Source organism: Trachurus japonicus, chromosome 6 (assembly GCF_045865225.1).
Source record: "Trachurus japonicus isolate A0001 chromosome 6, Traja_1.0".
NCBI lineage: Eukaryota > Metazoa > Chordata > Actinopteri > Carangiformes > Carangidae > Trachurus > Trachurus japonicus.
In genome coordinates, this window is record NC_140912.1 from 18,481,830 (window position 1) to 18,499,439 (window position 17,610).

The window sequence follows — 17,610 nt, forward strand, 5'->3', positions numbered from 1 at the left end:
AACTATGCATGACTTAACTCTCTGCCCTGAGTAATACAGTGAGAGTATTTTGAACTCTGTTGGGGTTACGGTTGGAGAGAGGTGAGGGTGAGGGCAAAGCCAGAGGGGTCATCTTTGGGATACACAATCCTCAATCACCCTACAACTGTGTTTAAAACATGGGCTGGGCTTCCTTTTTAAACATATGCAGCGGACGAGACTATTGTAAACACAACCAGAATGCTGGATTTATGCTCACATATGGCTGAATAATAAGCCCATAAAGCTCAATTCCAAGCATGTAAAGAAAAGCTCTGGTTTGGTTTCTCTAAAGTTGAAATATTTCAAATTCTTGCATTCAATGAGCTCACAGAAAAACATACTTAAAAAAGTCACCTAGACATCTTCAAGCATGCTCATACTTTTATGCTACCGGTACTTCTGCGTCCTGAGTGAGAGTTAGGGATGATCCAATGAGATGTGTAAAATACCTGCACTCTGTTGAAACCTGTAAGATGTCAGAGTGTCAGAATCTAAAGATCTGTCATACAAGATTTCAGGAAATACAACTTGTATGTGTTCAAGTTTAGGATGTTTAGACAACCAAACATTTATATAGTGGCCTACAGTGGCCTGCACATTTTAGCTTATAAATTCGACTGATGTCAAACAACTCAACTCAAAGATTGCACAGTGAAGGCAAAATACAAGGTTAGACTTTGGTGCTTCGTTTTTCAAACTACCGTCACAAATTTAGGAAGAGCAGATGCCAACACTGTTGCACAATGAACTGTGAAATCTTTTTTTATTTAAAAACTTGAACACAACTTCCTAAAGACCAGATTAGGCTTTTAATATTTGAAGATTAGAGGTATTAAATTAAATCCCTGATATATTTATGATAAAATAGATATGATGTATTCATTTCACCACAGGTCAGAAAGGGAAAGTGTAACTGATTGATTAGTCATGAATTCTTATGTGCTCCACAGTGATCTGGGTCAGAGATACACACTCCACACACTAATAAACCACTTGTCTGTCACCAGCGAACATTACACTGGAGTGTCAACATGTCCGGTCATGCAACTGGTCCCACCCTTCAGGTCTGCACGCCCAGTGACCCCCAGAGTCACTCTCATCTGTCAATCACCCGGCAAGGAGGGGGGAGTTGGTGAACAGGAAGAGCAAACAAAGTATCAAAACTGACTCACACCAATCCCTCTGCAAGGTGTTCCCCAACCAGCCATACTGACAGCTGAAAGAGTCTCTCCTCTGGATGGTTAACATTAAAAGCTAAAGGTGAGATGTTGGATTGACAGATGCTGAGAACACAGTTAGGGATGTCAAAAAGAAGAGCACGTAATCACGTTACAGAGAAACGAGAAAGTGATTGAAGAGGGTAGAGTATAAATTTCAATGAGGCTCATCCAAATGTACAGTATTTAAACATTCAACAACTATTTCAACCTACAGCTGATTACACAGTGCCTTCTATTATGTTTTGGTTGAAATTTTATGCTGATGGGGTTTTATCTTTATCACAGTGAGATAGTGATTTGAGTACATCTTAATAGCTGTGGTATGGATGGAAACATATGGAAACATAAGCATGAGTGCAGCATGAATCTGAATTCAACACTGATTGGTTTGTGCATGTCCATCAACGTGTTGTTGTCAAGGCTGTTGCTAGGCTCTGAGTCATAGACATCATGGCTGTGATGCTGGTGGCTTTTTCTAGAACCAATCATTGTGGGAACATTCAGCTGTCATGTCAAATACACAGTCCCTTATTTCTTAAGAGCTCCATGAAGCTCCTTCCTTCAAATGGAAACCCAGGGTGTTGAAAAGGTGCACTTGGTTGGTATGGTAAAGGGGAACTATGCAAGTCTGATCGCTTTTTTCTCTACGGAGCTCCCCCTACAGTTTTGGAGTGCATGTTTTCACAAAACTATGGTCAGGGTCTCGTTAAAACACAGAAAGGCATGAGACAAGGAATACTGAATTGTATCTAGCTAGCCAGCCAGCCACTGACTTGCTAGTAAATGCAGGTCGCGTTAGCAGCCAACTCCAGAGAACAGTGAGGCTCTGCATTGGTCATTCTTCCTGTGCGATGAATAAACATAGTCAATTATCAGGTATAAAAGAATTGCGATAATTAGAAAGATGTGTGCTAACGCTGACACTCACAAAGAATTATTTGCAATTGCGTGATAGTTAGAATGACTCATTTGCACGTGTGCTTGCACAACATTATCACAGCATTCATTGAAACTCTAACCCATGAACTTTTATACTTAGGCACGATCAACTGACCTAAAATTGCAACTGGTGAAATACAGTATACTATTTATATTGTATTATTCTTTCTATCCGTCCTCCCTACCTTCCTGTTTTCCTATTAAACACATTTTTCCATAGGCCCAAGTCACTCACCATTTCCTCCCTGAATCACTCATCCCCAAATCACACACTGCCTTGTCCTTTTGGGACCATTCAAAAGCTTACACGCTCTTTCTATCTGAAGGCCCACGGTCTCATCTCTTGAAACTTACTTATTCTTCCCAGTGAGCCTCTACATCAGCCACATACCTGTCTGCCTGACCCTCTTCTCCAGTGATGTATGTCCAGTCCCATGTCAAGGTCTTGTTTTCTTGAGTTTAAGCTACCTCCTCTTTGAAGTGACTGTTTTTGCAGGTCTGGGGCAGTGACTGCTTTGAGCTAATGTGGACAGATTGCAGTTAGGATGGCATACTTTCCAGCAGAGCCTCCTATTAACAGACATTTTTCTCATCAATTGTCTCCGGCATTTAGCTTTTATCTTAACTCCAGGGGTTTTTCCCCCAACATTCAATGTGCATGTGTGTACAAGCTTGTGTGTGTGTTTGCATGAGAAAAGGTTTTCATTTATACAAGAGCACAAATGTTTGAGAGTGTTTCAGTGCTTGATTTATCTTAATATAATCTATGTCATCCTAGCAAGCTTGAGGGAGGCCCAGACAGTCAATCCCTCACACCAAGAGACCACGCACCGAGAAGCAGCACGGAGACTCTTAATCTGTTGAATTGGTTCACAGTTGATGTCGTGTCCCCTGTTACCCCACCTGAAACACATCCATTACATTTCCTCCCTCCATCTGTTTGCTGCATCCCAGCAACAATTCCATGATATCATTTTAATATGCTATAAATCACACTGCACTGTCACCCCATGCAACACAAGCGTTATTAATGTTTTATCACATAAATATGAACAAAAACCTAAATTTAAAAAGAAAAATAACATAAAAAATGTCAGGTAAGGGAGTCAGTTGTTTTACAAAGGGGAGGAAATGCACACAATAGTAATGAGGTTATGGGAAATATCTGGACCCAAACAGCGTGTTACAGAGAAGCTGTCAAAACGTGAGGACCTCAGAGGACGATTCATTTGCTGTCAGGAGTTCCAGCTGAATAAAAACACTAGAGGAGGATTCCCAGCTGAAACCTCCTGCACCTCCTACAACGTCGTGCAACATTGACTAGAAAAAAAGCAAACTTTGTAGCTTGACTGTGCACAAACGAGTAAAAAAAAAAAGAAAATCAGTTGAGTTTCAATTAAGGATGGTTGGATTCATAAATCTGATGGATTTGGTGAGTTGGGAGAAGAATCTTGCATCAGGGACAGAGCATGGCTCAGGCTTGAGGAGAGCTAAGGAGCCGGGCTCAAAAGTGTCCTCACTGCCTCTGACGTTCTTTAACCTCTTTTGTGGCTTTGAAACCTCATGTCTTTGGCCTCCAGTCACTCTCTATTTATGCAAGAAAATAAAGAAGAGAACACTGCCCCTCCTAAATCTGTAAACTGCAATTAAGCTAAATTCCAAGTTTATTTCCAAATGCCGTCCTTGCTCCAGACCATGTGAGAGACTTGAGTCTAAAATTATCACACTTTTGGTCAGGAGGCCAAGACGAAGCCAGCACTAGGACTGTCTTCTCACAGGCCACAGGATCACCGAGATGCCGTGGATGGCTGAAACTATTGTAATAATCATTTCGATGGCCATAATTCAGAAAAGTCTCATTAAAACCTGAGACTGTTTACCATCCGTTAAAAGAGGTATACTGTAGTACCTGTGGCTAAGAGTGTGAGGAAATTTGACACAACTGTCTTGGCCAAAATAGGAATCAAAACATTAAATATTAGAGCCTGAGATATTTTTCCTGCTGCTTTTAATGAGGCAAAGACAAAAGTAGAGAAAAAGAGGTAAAATGTAGACACAACTTGGCGACACCTCGTTACAAAGAAATGAGTTATGTCTATCGTTTTATAATGACTCAGACCTTCGCAAGCCAAAGGTCTTGTGCAGTGAGACAACTTAACTAAAGGCATCGTGCCGGTTTAAATGTTTTATGTTAGCCCATCTAACCCAAGGTCTGACGTCTGGAGGCAAACAAAAGGCAGCCCACGCACCCCAGCACATCTCTCTCTCTCTCTCTCTCTCACACTCACTCTCTCTCTCCCTCCATCATGTGTTTACACGTCGGTAGAGTAAGTGACAGGGCTGTAATCGGAAGTCTACAACCGTGTCATTTGGAAGGCTGTTGTCTTTTCCTGGGAGCGTGGTGGTCAGCAGTGAAAAACAAGATTTACATCTCACAGGGAGGGGCAAAGTGTCAACCATGTATTATCCCCTATTGGCTGTGGTCAAGGATGGGCGTGAACACGTGGGAGAGGTAGACGAAAAGATACCGACGAGGGAAGGAGACGCTTTTATATGAAAACTGAGGAGTCTGGTAACTTGATAACACATGCAAAAGAAAAAAAAAGAAAAGGAAAAGAAAAAAAAAAACATGCCAAACCGTTCTGTGTCACATTGTTTCTCCAATTGTTCATTTGTGAGTCTCCAGTTGTTATAAACACAATACACTAGACCAGGTGTGTGTTGTACTTACTGTTGATGGCATCATACGTCAATCAGCCTTTGTTTGCAACGAAATGCCGCCTGTAAATAAGGGAGAGAGTAAATTATGGTAAATACGGTTCATAAAATGTCAATCTGTGGTCTTGGAAAAGCACTCAGAGGGTATTTCTGGGGTTACTCTGTGAACTCTATATTTTTGTTTTCCTTTGTGATTGCCTTTGATATCGAAGCAGTTTTCCACTTACAGCTGGAACTACAAAACAGCAACAAGCGCATAATTAAAACTTCCTCTATAGTGCTTTTATTACAGTTTTATTTATTTCTTTACAATATCTACTGTTTATTCCCTGTAAAACTATGAGAGGGTTTACCACCACAGGGATTTTTTCCACTCCTGGAAAGAATGAAACAGTTATAGGAATAAAGTATATATTTCTCAATGTGTAGCCTATGCATTGAGCTGAACTTGGTTCAGTTGCTATTGAAAATGTTGCTCCTTTATCATCTGTTTGCAGCCTATGAAGTATGCAGACACAGAAAGCAGCAGAGGATGTTGCAACCAGTAGACCACAAATTAGGTGTGTTTCCATCACAAGCTGTGCCATCACTGACTGGCAAGACATCAGACAGTGAGAAAATACACCCACAATTAAAATAAAAAAGCTTTTTGAGATTGATTAGTCATGGACAAATTGGGATTTTGCTTTTATGTCAGGTGGTATTAGTCATAATTCACGTTACCTGGACAGAAATAAAACATTGTGTTTGGAAATATGAAATTGTTCAAATGAATGCTCAGTGGTGCCCCACAATCGGTAAAACAGCATTGACAAATTAACATTGCAATGGGAATATCAAAGATGATGGTGCTCAGTCATTTTCCACTTCCCTGCTGAATCCCATTATCAGTTTGTACATAATTTTCACATCATTACTTCCACATGTGAAAAAAAACAAAAAAACTCCACAGTAGCTAAAATTCATTGTTTTGTGGAAATGTTTTCAGTTTTTGGTTAAATAAATTCAGTTCATTTTGTTTTCTTATCTTTTTTTGCATATTCTCTTTTTTTTTTTGAGGAGAAAAAACAGCTTTCGACTGCAGAGCAAGAAGAATGGGTTGCACCAGCAGTGTCGTGCCCTGTTTGCAGATGAATCCAGCCAACTAGACAGACACGCTTAATCCTACACAGGTTCAAAGCTCCGCCAGAGCACATGTGGCCTCAACCTGAACAGAGTTAAAGAGAATAAAAGAAAAGACCCAAAGAACAAAAGAAGTTACCAGACGGAGGACTGTGAGTAATGTACTGATGTGTGTTTGTGTCTGTAAGACCTTGCAAGACTGCTTTTTTTTTTTTTCCTTTTACCAGCTGCGTGTCTGTCTGTGTGTGTATTTGCAATGGTAACATAATTCCCACTACACTAGTGGTGGGTGTAGGTGAGCTCATCCACCCTGCAAAGAATGACAGACTCTTTTTGTCAATGACTGCTGCTGATGAGGACTGGGCATCGCACCCCCGGTCACTCCCATGACTCACGCGGCCACACTGGGCGCCTCCCTCCCCCATAAGGCTTCACCAAAGCAGGATGCTGACTAACACCAAACAAAAACATCTAGGCCAAGACAATAATATATGTACGTGCAAATACACAAAGATGCAGACACGTTGTATATTTGATCTCTCACATGTATCAACTAAATCCATGCTGACACCTTGAAAAAAAATCCACAACGCATTCACCTCTTAAAAGCTTCAACTGAATCTTTACCATAAGCATTAAGTTAGAGGGATTTTGAACTTCTGATAGGTCATTTATACTAGTTTTGCCTCATAAATGTGAAAGAGACAGACAAAAACCCTTGTGAAAGGGCAGTACTAGGGAAATTAGATCATAGCCCAGATAAAACAGTAATAAGACATTTATGTTCTAAAGTAATGTATAGTTTGGCTCCATTGTCCTCTATGAAGAAGAAATCACAAAAGTACAACACACGGGTTAGTCATGAAATGTGACTCAAAGACAGTCTCAACAATATAAGCCAAACAGACACAGCAAGACATAAGAAATGAGTTTGTTCATGTGCGAAAGGAGATCTTCGGACATCTGTGCCATATACTGTTCCACATACCAGAGGTTCCATATGAATTATAACCATCTTTGCAGTGAAACGTAAAACAATGCACACTAATAGCCAGGCATCCATTATAAATGTCACCTTGGTATTGTGATTCTCTTTCCGCACATGAACAGTGTTTGGCAGATATTACACCTCTGCACTGCTGTGTTTTTGAGTTTACATCTGAGCATACACAGAGCTGAGCGCTTGCAACGTATGCCCATTAACCCCACGAGCTCTGGGACCACCCCAGCATGTTAGAGTGTGAAGGTAAACATTTCTCAATGAATTCGGCAGGGGAATGCCCTGCTGGATTGCGGCTGCATTGTGAAGGCCAAATAGTGCTACACTCAATCTAAACAGTCAGTGTGAGAGCTGAGGGGGCTGTCAGAGTTCACGGTTGAGCACAACGAACAAAAAAAAAAGAATACAACAGACTGTGTAACAGCTGCACACGTTTTTCACTCAGCTGATATCATTCAAGGAGGATTTGGGATAATCACTCTATTCAGAAGAGTCTAATTACTCTTCTTTGTCTTGTTTGCTATACTAGATTTATGATTCTGCAAGGCACCATTGTCATTCTCATTATAAAGAGGAAGAGCTATGAAACTCATATTTCATGCTGTGGAGACACATAATGCAAAAATCATGTTTTTTCCACCTTAACAGGATTATGTGATGTAAACCCGTATGTGCAGCAGACATTAAACAGACAAAAGCACAGGTGTAGCCAACAATATGATTGTGCTTGTACTTTATCTGGGCGAGGATTTATCCATTTCGCTAACTGATATGACTAACAGGGACACTTCAGGGAAAACAGTCCCATAATTAATGTTATTAGTTCCATTTGTGCTATTTCTGTGTTTACTCAAAGTTCGTGCTGAAATAACAGCCACTAACAACAACAAAAAAACATTATTAGAAGCAGCTAACACACTGATCAAAGAAGTATGTTCTTTTACTGTAAGAATTGCTATTTCGGTTCATGGAATAAGAAAATATTTGTGGAGCCACACCTCATTCAGGGCTTCTCAGGATTTTCCTGTCTCAGTTTTTCATGAATGAAGCTCAGAAGTTATTTATACACATTCTTATAGCCAACCAACAAGCTGGAGAAAGAGCAACCACACATGGGCACAAGACCATTTGAGTAAATCTGAGATTAAGTCTGGAACCATACTACAATTACTGTAGGTGAAGAAACTTAACTAAGCATTTAAAGGAAGACTGGCCCAAATTTTTGTCATCTGACCTGCCATTTTTCACATCATGTAAAGCACTTCAGCATAAAACCTTTTTTGTCTTTAAAAGCCCTCTATGAGTAAATCTGAACTTGACCTTGAACTTGACCTTGGCCACATGTGTGACTGTGTGTGCGCACATGAGTGGCTGTGTCTGCCTACCTGTGCACGCACGCACAGTGCAGTATAAACAGAACCACATGTGAGCTTGCTGGTTGCACTGCTGTCCACATGCATGTCCGTTTTAAATAGATCAAGCCCGTAACGATGAGGTCAGTGGTAATTAATCTTGACAGTTTATTTTTTTTTTTTTACCTTCTATAGCCAAGCAGTGTCTCTTTGTGATCCCGTGTCGAGAGTTGGTGTGGAGTTCAACTAAACAGTGCTCTTCCTCTCCCCTCATGTGACCCATTAGATTTATACGGTTTCCTCCGTTGAGGGTTTGCAACGAATAGGAAAAAACTTTACAGCGCATAACTCTAAATACACCATCATTGTGCATTAAACAAACAAGAATTCGAATGAATCGGTTAGTGATCTGAGGTGTTTATAGCCACATTTCTGCGCTTCTGCAGAGGGCCACGATAGTTGAGTCCCCCTGCTTCCAATCTTAATGCAGAGCTAAGCTAATCTCCTCCCAGCTTTAACTCTATACTTAGCACACAGGCGTGTTATCAATCTTCACTTCTAACTCTTGTAAAGAAAGCTGATCAGCATATTTCATAAAAGGCTCAGGGAAGGATCTGGCCATGATTAACTAGGTAAAACTTTCTCTCACGTTCTCACCACAATATTTCAACATGTCAACCTGCATCTGATACAGCAGCTATGTCTCTTTCACATAATTAATCCAGACGATGCTTCAGGCCCTTGACTCATCTTCAATGAAATGAAACTCATTAAAAAGGTACCACCCTAGGGTCTCACTGTCTCGAAAGAAGACTGACACTATTTATTGTTTCCTTATGTATGAACTGCAGCTTTATTCAGGCTCTAATCAATATAAAAATAAACCAGAATGGGAAAAAAAGGAAAACAGTGGTACAAACAAAGCAGAATGGGATTTAAGTATTGATCGAAACAAATAAAACCAGTAGAGCCAACGGATGAAAGAAAACTGTTTTGTCACTTCCTCAATAAATAAACAACCACACCAGATGTACCCACTTCTCATTCACCCAGTCAGTTTTTTCAGTCCCACCCTCCCTCTGTTCTTTCATCCAAAGCAGAACCTGTACAGTCTGTGCTTTTGCAGTGAAATGTGGCATCAAACACTAACGTCCCAAAATCATCATTATGAGCAACAGTGACTCACATGAAGCGAGTGCGTAATATATACAACTACCACACATTTCACAGACTTTCCCAACAACTGAATGGTACTAGTAACAAAACTCTCACCCGAGCAAGTTAGCTATGTTTCACTCAGGGGGAATGAATGGTTACTGTTAACCTTCAAGTCAACCACCAGTGACTCACCACTGTCTGGGAGATTTGCAGGCTTTTAATAGCCAACAGGTTTTTCATCTGCATGGCCTGGTCATGATCTTCCTGTTGCATTAGCACCCAATATGGACCAGTGGAATCAGATGAACAGACAATTGATGCCATTCTGCCTTCACACATATACATCTCATTACAACTTTGATTCAGACAATGCCCTCCACTTCCTGCACATATTCATGCCACTGCGTGTCTGTTTCTGTGTGTTTCTGCTTATTATTACACAGAGTGGAACCAGACTGTGATCTAAACTGCTCCCTGAGGGTGTTTGCTAATGTTTTCTGAGTTTTGTGTTCTTCTGGAGCTCCCCAACACCTCTTAACTGTTCGAGACACGTCCATTGGTCTTATGCATGTGGCCCTCAGCCCCCCACCCCCCACTGCACCCCCCACCGCACCCACCGAAGGGTCCAGGCTGCATCCCGTGAGCTTTCAGGCTCACAGTCCAGATAACACAAACCATCGAAACGCTCAAATCCACAAACCCAGACTCCAGCCCTCTGGCTATGCTTTGGTTAACCTCACTATCACGCTCAAGCCTCTAGGCCCCTGCTGTTGTCCAGACACAAACACACAACCAAACTCATGAACACAGTGTAAAAGCCAAACGGCAATGATGATCCAGCCAGACACAGACCAAAGCAAAAAGTACTGATGTTGTCCACCAGTCACTGGTCAGTTCTTCCATGCCACTGTCCATCTGTCTCTATTTCAAACACTCCTCTCGATATATATACACAATAAATATCCATGCATCTAAACAGGTGTGTGTGTGTGTGTGTGTGTGTGTGTGTGTGTGTGTGTATGTGACTGCTTACATCCAGCTTGTGAGCAGCTGAGCGCTCCATATGAGCCAGAGAATCAGGCAGAGATCATGCGTCTGTCAGACAAATGACAAAACAGATGAATCTCTGAGGGCGAATGAGAAGTTATTTCCTGAGCAAAACACACACACACACACACACACACACACTAAAAACATTACAGTGATCCAGTGCCAAAGAAAATGTCTATGCCGATAAATATTTGCCCAAGAAGTCTATGCATGCTCGCTTAAAAGTCGGTCTGAAACACGGCTCTTCTATGAATGAGCAACAGTTTGGCTGGGTCGCCTAATTACTAAAGATGCAGGACATTATCTATCATCCTCTTGTGTGTGAGTCACAGGCAGTAAAGCATCTACAGTGAGGGAAAACATGTTGAGAGAATAAGGTCAAACCAAAGATAACTCTCGCATAACTACATGCAGACAAATAGAGACACAGACAGAAATACTGTACTCTCTCCTCCATATAGTTTCCATACGTTCAAACACGTGCAATATTCTTGCTATTAAACACATGTGCATTTTTAGCTATCAGATGTGGCTTTTGAGAAATCATTTTCCTCTTATCCAGCCTGTTAGGCATGTGGTCCCAGGATTGAAAGCCCTCCAAAAACCTGCGTGAAGCCTGTTTGACAGTTCCCAGAAAACAAAGGACTTTTCAGAACAAGAGTTAGGAGAGTCAGCGCTGATTGGCAGTTGGCCTGGGGAATATACATCATGTTATCTGCCGAGCAGGAGGAAGCCCTTTACTTCAGTTGGAAAATGTTTTCTGCTGGTTGTTTGAAAGTCACGTCCTGTTGGACAACCATCTTGTCTGTTTCACCACTCACATCATATGCAAACCACACTGATCGCTATTTGAATATCTACAGGGAGGATGATAATCATTCCAAGACAGATAATCTTTAGCGAATACGCAATGTAGCCAGTTGCCGCACGCCTCATTTGCTTCTCCACAGCTCTTTTATTTCACAAGTTTCTTTTTTTTTTTTTTTAATTTGTCTGTCATTCTTAAATCTCCCGTGTGACCTCTTTTATTTCTAGCACTTCATCAGCTGTGTTGATTAGCCATTCAACAACAGGGCTGTTAGAGAGTCTAGACTCCTGTAGACTGAGGTGGGAGTGCACGCACGCACTTACTCACACACACACACACACACACACACACACACACACACACACCCCACAACCACACAACCACAGTCACACTAATGTGTAATCTCGTGAGTGTGTTGTGCCCCGAGCGGCTTCACTGGGAGAGTTTTGTCTGGGTGGCTGCGGGATTCCACCACTATGTGTCATTACAGCAAAGATAATACCACTCTGCACACCCTCAGTGTCCCACCATAAGTATTTGTATACATACACTTATGCATGCAAACACACCTCGAACCACAGGCACGCATTTACAGCTCATCCATCTCGCGGGGATGCACAGAGACAAGCTTTGAACTCATTGATCTCCAGCTACAGACAAACCAACACTCTCAATTTTGATGACACACACCCTCACCCCACCCAAACCTGTAGCCTTAACCTAATAAAACCTAAATTATGAAACAAAATAAGACCAAAATATTTGCTTTTTAAGATGCCCTCACACACACACGCACACACCTCGCACCCCATCTCAAATGATTCAAACTAATATGCCTCTGGAGAGCCTGAACCCTCTCTTACTCAAGCATAGTGATGTTATCTGAAATCCATAAAGTGTTCCTTGTTAGCACCCAATCAACTCCTCGTTTATGGTCCCAGAGAGAAGAAAAACACTCCTCTGCACTCTGAGCAGACGAACAGTTAACGCAGACCTTTAGAGCGCCTAATTTATTACCCTGAGGGCCAAGTGGAGGGCTAAGGAGAGGGCACGATCTGACTATGGAGGAGAGGCGTGAGGAGTGAAAATGAGCCATGGCTGCACGTTAAAACATGACGTTTGTGTTGTAGGACAGTGGTTTTATCGAGCTGAAACACACACGCACACACACACACAGTACACATGTAATCATGTGCACTCACAGACCATGAGGAACAGTCCCGTCTTTATCCCTGTCTTTGGCAACAGTCACTTCCTCAGGATACGGAGCAGTTTTGTTTAACTTCAAACACTGCCTCTCCCTGGTTCCTGCCCTGTCCTGTTCCCTCCTCTCTTACCCCTCTGTCTCTCTTTCTGTCTGCCTCTTTTAGTATCTCCTATTATTTGTTCTCCATCCTTCCCATTTTCACTTTTCCTTCCAAAGAACCCCACAACACAAACTAAAGAGAGGAAGAGTGAATAAAGGAAACAGTGACAGGAGGAAACCGCAGAGCTTTCTAATCTGCAGTAGACAGTCGGGGACGAGGCCGGAGCTACAGTACCATTCCCTACTGCTCACTTCCGCCGAGTCAAACCAACGCCAGCCATAACTTATATCCTTACCCCAATACTAACCACACACTCAACCCCAAATTACCATCTGCCAAGCATCACAATCTCGGAAGGCCACCCACAACTCTGGCAATGCCGCTATACGGTACCTCAAAGCAGGACAAAGACAGACAACTACTACCTTTGCCTCATTGAGCACACTGTAATCATCAAGGACTCAGGCAATTATTGTGTGTGTGTGTGTGTGTGTGTGTGTGCTCTCTCACATGAGGATGTGCATTGGAGTGCATGTGCAAGAGTGTCTGTTTATTTAGAAAGCTGAAGGTATTGACATATTCTTTTGAGTAGAGAGACAGGGCATGTTGCTTATTGGCACATTTCACATCCTCTCAACCCTTTCCAAAAATACAGTCTTCTCCACCACAGCACCTGATAGCGTCATTGCCTCTGGTTACAATATCAAGTGCACTGGTGGTGCGGCAGAAGCTACACGATGCTATCGCTGCATTGATGTAGCTACAGGTATGTCCTGTAAAAAAAAAAAATCAAAGAGAAACAAATCTAATTTAATCAGTTCATCAACCTGTTGTGTGTTTAAAGAGAATGGAAAGCAGTATCGGAGCTATTTGTAGTGTCTTGCCACTGTGTCTCATGCCAGACCATAATTGAGATGATTTAAGGGCTGTTAAATACAATCAGTCTGTCTGTGCGTGGAGCTTGTGATCAGACGCAGCAGCACGACCCAGTCATCTAGATAGTGTAGTGCACATGACTGGATTAATCATTAATCTTTAGTGGTTTCATAATTGCAGTCATTAGCGATGTCGACATTGTCATCAATGGCTTGGCCCCCCCGTCTCCACCGCCCCTGTCCTGGAGCTGAGAGAAGGGAAAATCTTAGCTTTGCTTTCTTCCTCACAGCTGAACATGTGTAGTTTCATAAAAGCATGTGGTTCATTCCATTCAACTCACTCACTGTTTATCTTTTGAGTCATTAGAAGATACAGCGCTGAAATGCTGGCCAGCGACGAAATTTACGGTAACATACAGTCAGACATCACAGCTCTGACGGTAAACTATTTGCCTGTTTGGAGTGTCAACGTACAATGTTTAACGCGTTCTTCCTTCAGCCAAGAGATGATATGAGGTGATAACACTTCAACGGAGGACGCATTTGGAGAAAGTAAAATGCTGCCATCAAGACAGATCATAACACAGACACTAAAACTGTGCTGGAAGCAGGTGTTCGAACCAAGGATTTATCTCTTGTGTCATGGCCTTTTTCCACAGACAAGACATTTTGACCTGCCGTGGTAGGAAAAACACAGGTGTAAATACTAAATTTATTGATGACTGAATTCCTTTTTAGGCGCTTCAGGGTCCTGGGATCGTGCATGTGGGCTCACTGTCACACTCTTACAGCCCTCTGGAAATGTTTGAACACAGCTGAGCCTTCATGTTATGACTAACACTTGGGCTTTTCCTACGCTGACAAGGCAAAGTGTGTGTGAAAATGGCCAACCCAGACTAAACCACTGAGCAAACTTTCAGATGTTTTAATTTCTCATTTCAAGATTTATTCCATTTATTTATAATTATTCTACTGCTGTCAAATGCATTCCCAAAGAAGGGGAAGGCTGGGAGGGATTTCCTGAAATATGCAACATGTAAGTGTTCAGAGAAAATACAAATCACTGTGCTGCACTTCTCAGGTGTGGCCAAGAATTTGTATATCTCAACTTAAATGACTGATGGAGAACAGTGCTATTTTTGGTAGGCTACTTACTAAAACAAAAACAGAAAATCTTGAGTATCTTCAATCTGTCTTTACATGCAGTTGATTAGATTTTATTCAAGGTTGTCAAAGGTGACAGCAGTGCTCACAATTAGGAAAACCTACTTTGTCCAACACAGAGAGTTTAATCATTTATAATAACTTATCAGAATAGGCTTTATGCACAACTCCACTACTTCCTGAACTTTAGCCAGCTCCTTTATTTCCTGTCTTACATTATTGGACAAACTGATTAATCCAGGTGTGTCTGACCTCACAACAATGGTCCGACACACCTGGATTAATTAGTTTGTCCAATAATGTAAAACAGGAAGTAAAGGAGCTGGCTAAAGTTCAGGAAGTAGCGGAGCTGTGCATAAAGCCTAAGTGGACTACATGATTGATATAAGCTCATGATTAATAGTGAATCTGCTCACCATCAACTATAAAAACATCAAATCCCATGCAGAGAAACAAATGATTATGATCTTGTAAAAATCTGCCACCTCATTCTGAATGTCAGCGACCAGTGAGGCCTTCACAGTCCTCCGTCTCAGAGGCCCACAGCTCTGGTGGGGTCCAGCTGACGGCTACAGTCTTGGTGCTCAGGGCTCTTGTAAAACCAGAGGGGCTGTCTGCATTATATAAAAGACATCAGTAGGGCCTCAGAAACACTGGGACTGATCCTCTCAAGAATAACAAGCATGACCTCCTGCCTCCTGACATGGGATTTCACCACCCACTCGTGCCGCTCTGGTAGAATGGTGTTAGTAGGAAGGCCTCGATCTGTTGTATGTATGTGACGTGTTAAATGTTTTTTTCCCCTTCTGTCAAAAAAAAAAAAAAGTGCAACCAACAGTGTTTTTTGTCCGACACTTCAACGCTATTTCAAAACAAGCCACATGTGTTTTTGTGACATTGCACAGCGCTCAAAAAAGTGAATAATTAAATTGTATATCTTTTCGAAAAATTTCTCATAAGCATTCCAGGCCTGGAAAGTACAAAATTAAAATGACTTGACTTTTCCTGATTTTCCAGGAGGGTAAGTAAGAGCCCTGGTAGCGCGTTCAGATCATAGTTATTTAGTCAGGCAGAGTGGCCGATGTGTGTGTCTTGGCTCTACACCCAGTGAAATTGAGATGAAAAATGAGCAGAGACAGCAGGCTACCTGTTATCACTTTAAATATTTTCTTTCCACATACCCAGAGTCTAACTTCAACAAATGACTGCAAATTAGATTAAATAAAGCTAATGTCATTTAAATCAATCTCTCTTCAGAGATGACGGCCACCAGTCGCTGAGCGGTCAAAGCTCTATAGTTCATTGATCGTGACTGATAGGACACACTTTAAATCGCTGACAATAATTAAAACATAAAGATATGGTGTGATTGATGTTATGTAATTATTTCCATACTTCTTGAAAAGAAAAATCCTGTCATTGCTCCAGACAAGTGCTCAACAGATGTAAGTACACTTATAGTATAAGAGGGAATATGGGAGTTTGCACATCTCTTGGCTGTAGAGACATAACTATTATCCTTTCAGTGTTGCCCATTAAGTTTAATGTGTCTTGACCACTAGATAATGGAGGGATAGTGTAGACAAAGTGGTAACATGAGCTCATCTTGCTTACCCTCTCCCCAACATGTTACCATTACACACACACACACACACACACACACACACAAATGGTCGCCTTTTGCCAAGACAAACAGCAGCACACACCATGAAATAATAATACCACCACTGAAATAGACACTGGCATAATAGCTGCCAGCAGAGGCTCACATGTCACCTCAGACTCCTTAACATCTGGTGTAATCAGAGTGTCTACATGATGGGATCTCTGTGTATGAACAGTAGCATATAGGGCCTCATTCATATGAAGAGTTAAACCACAGAGCATTAGGGTGGCGATGACAACTCACCAACCAATCGCGGCAAAGAACCCAACAGGGTTATACAGTATATGTTTTATAAGACAGAGTCTCTGGCACTGTTAGTGATTCCTGCTAATAAAAAACCATCAGGGGCCTTCCTGTTTTGGCTTCACATCACTGTAAGAGCTGACAATCATTCAGGTCTTAGACATTCTTCACTGTGTTTTCTTTACCTAGGCAATAAAGGCTGAAACCTGACCTCTTCACAGAACCATCAATGTGCCTCACCATGGGCTTCAATAAGCATGTAAAATATCAACCATAAATTGAAATTTTTGGTCATACAAGTTGAAGTGTGAAAGACCAGCAGCGGTGAACAAACACACTATCAGCTTTCAAAGCTTTGAGGAATATAATGTGGTAAGCATGAACAATGTTGGGTGAACATGTGGGTTGGAAAGATATGAGGAGAGATGTTGACCTTGAAGAACCACAACCTTGCAGCAAAGCCAAAGTTAATAAGGCTAATGGTCCAATGTTTGTCTGATTGCTTTCACTCAGTGATTTTTTTTTTTAATTTGAAAAAAAGGGCCTTTTCAAAGTTTCTCAAAAGCCCCTTTGTTTTCTGCTTCATTGTTTGTTTGGTGTAAATGGTTCCATATTTTGATTAAAGAAATGTCAAGCATCAAATGAATCCTTTGTTTGCTGAAACACTGTCATCTGGGAGCTCATCACAAATGTTTGGAAAGATACAAAATTGATTTCAATTGCATTCGGTAAAAGTCCATTTGCAATCAGGAAATATTTATTTATCCAAACAAACACTTTGTCTGTATTTTACAGTATTTGCTTTGTTAAGTATCAAGTAGACGTTTATGCTATTCACAGCTGGCAATATCACTTGGCATTGGGTACAGTCAGATAGTGCTTAACTACATTCAAATCACTGAAATGCACCCAAGTACTGATGCAGTGATTGCCATTGATCAAAACAATGCATTGCACACGGACATAA

At 41.5% G+C, this 17,610-nt stretch overlaps 1 protein-coding gene across 1 annotated transcript in view; it reads right to left on the reverse strand.

Moving 5' to 3' along the window:
• Positions 1–17,610, reverse strand: part of znf469 (zinc finger protein 469) — a 181,395-nt gene that overhangs the window by 73,130 nt on the left and 90,655 nt on the right. The window contains exon 3 of the mRNA XM_085779576.1: positions 4,912–4,961. The gene's annotated coding sequence lies outside the window, so the exon portion shown is untranslated. The remainder of the gene's footprint in view (positions 1–4,911; positions 4,962–17,610) is intronic.